The 2005-nt window shown below is 64.0% G+C and overlaps 1 long non-coding RNA gene across 1 annotated transcript; it reads left to right on the forward strand.

Annotated features, from left to right (window-relative positions):
- The first annotated feature begins 440 nt into the window (after window positions 1-440).
- LOC134562673 (uncharacterized) lies at window positions 441-1805 on the forward strand. The gene is made up of 3 exons (XR_010083238.1): window positions 441-624; window positions 902-958; window positions 1250-1805. It is a non-coding gene; the product is annotated as an uncharacterized LOC134562673 (long non-coding RNA).
- The last annotated feature ends 200 nt before the right edge of the window (window positions 1806-2005 follow it).

Raw genomic sequence — 2005 nt, forward strand, 5'->3', positions numbered from 1 at the left:
GCTGCTCTCCAGGCCTCTCGGGAAACGCTGCATTGTGCGGCCAGGTTCTTGAAGAGGAGGAATCTCAAGAAGCTACTGAAGAAGGAGCAGTTGAAGATCGATGAGTGTCTGGTAAGGATGGTCTGGATGAAGCCCTAGCCTCAGGCTGGAAAGAACCCCTGCCCCTGGTGTTCAGTGTGTGGGGGGCTGGCAGCTGTGGCCCCTGGCCAGTGCTGCACCCAGGGGCGCCAGCCTGCGCCCCACACGCCGCTCCCTTCCCTGGGCCACACGGGACCTTCTCCAGGCTCCTGTGGGCCCGAGCCGGGTGCCGATGGAGCCCGGCACAGCGGGGCTGCGGGGCGGGGCAGCACCACGGCTCCCCGGGCAGCAGCCGGCCCTCGGCCCCCTCCAGAGCCCGGCAACAGCGGCTGCTGGCCGGGCCTCAGGGCTGTGCGGGCAGGGGAGGCCGGGGCTGGGCGCAGCGAGAGCCCGGCCGAGGGGCTGAGCCCGCGCCAAGCCTTCTCTGCTGCCGCTCTCTGCAGCTGGCAGAGGACAGGAGCCGAGCGGCCGAGCACCTGCGCCGGGTGCTGCCGTACCTGCAGAAGCCACAGGAGCCCCTGCGAGCGGCGGCCATCAGGTTCATGGGTGAGCCACGAGCCCGGGCTCCCTCCCCGGCCCGCCGCAGCTCGGCCCCAGCCCCGGCTGCGGCCCCGGCAGCGGCCTCCGGGCCCGGCGCCGTGGAGCCCCGCCTGCCCTCGGGGCTGCTGCCGCCCTCTGGCAGCCGTGCCCGCCCCTGGGCGGCAGGAAGGGCAAGGGCCCGGGCTGAGCCGTGCCGGGGCAGGAGGCCGTGTGGCCGCAGGGCTGGCAGCGCCGCTGGCACGGAGCTGTGCCGCTGGGGCCGTGACACGCTTTGTGTTCCCAGGAAGGGTCTGGCGGCGCCAGAGGGGGCAGCAGGAAGAGCTCCAGGCCCTCAGGGAGGGTGAGTGAGGGCAGCGGGCTGGCAGCGGGGGCTGGCGGGGGGGAGCTGCAAGCGCTGGCCCAGCTGCGGAGGGCTCTGCTCCCTGTGCGGACGAGGGCTGGCGTGGGCAGAGCACAGAGAGATTTCAGGGGCACGTAGGGGATTTGTGGCCAGCACCTTCCAGTTGATCCTTTTGGCATCGCCTCTCTGCTGGCCATAGCCAGAGTTGGGTGGGGTTGCCCTGGCAGGACGGTCTCCTCAGGTCGCCGCAGATCCAGGCTCTGACCATGGCTCTCTTCCTCTGTGTTCCAGGCCTTCAAGCCCCAAGGAACAGTGCCAGCCCATCCTGTTCGATTACTGAAAATCGTACCCAGTTTGCCCTAGGAGCTAAAGAAGTAGGGTTATCTGCTGGAACCACTGAACCATTGTCACAAGAACAACACCTGTAGTACAACCTCCCAGTGCTGCTGGAGCTCCAGGCACAGCTGATGATTGGCACAGCTGAGCCTGCGGGAAGCTCTCAGGGCTTCAACTCTCTCTTTGCCTGTAGATAGTTCCCTCCCTCTAGCCCCCAGAGACTGTCCATTCCCATTTTACCCATCACTCTCCATCTCTTTTGACAGTTCCATCTCAGGAGCCCTCAGACCATGCCCATCCCCTTTTTCCACCCCATATCATCCCTTTTTTTTGCCTTCCATTAATAAACAGTTTGGCTTCTTCACTTGGCCTGCATCTCTGTGGAGCTGAAGCAGCACAAATCCAGGGTGCAGGGACACACAGGCCCCTCCTGCTGTTCTCTTCTGGGCCGTGTGCTGTACAGAGACCCAGAGGAATGAGGGCAGATCAGGCTGCAAAGGTCCCTGTGCTGAAGGTCCCCTTCCACAGCATTTGGAAGTTTAATGTCTTGCTGAGCACTCTGAAGCCCCTGGATTTTGGAACAGCCAACATGAGTATGCTCTGAACTCAGCTGTGATGGATTCCATGGCAAGCATCCACTGAGGGCAAAGGAGCTTGGAATGCTGGAAGCTTTCAAGAATAGCTTCCTGAAAGCACAGCAGTGCTGCACCC

Source organism: Prinia subflava, chromosome 30 (genome assembly GCF_021018805.1).
Source record: "Prinia subflava isolate CZ2003 ecotype Zambia chromosome 30, Cam_Psub_1.2, whole genome shotgun sequence".
Taxonomy (NCBI): Eukaryota; Metazoa; Chordata; class Aves; order Passeriformes; family Cisticolidae; genus Prinia; species Prinia subflava.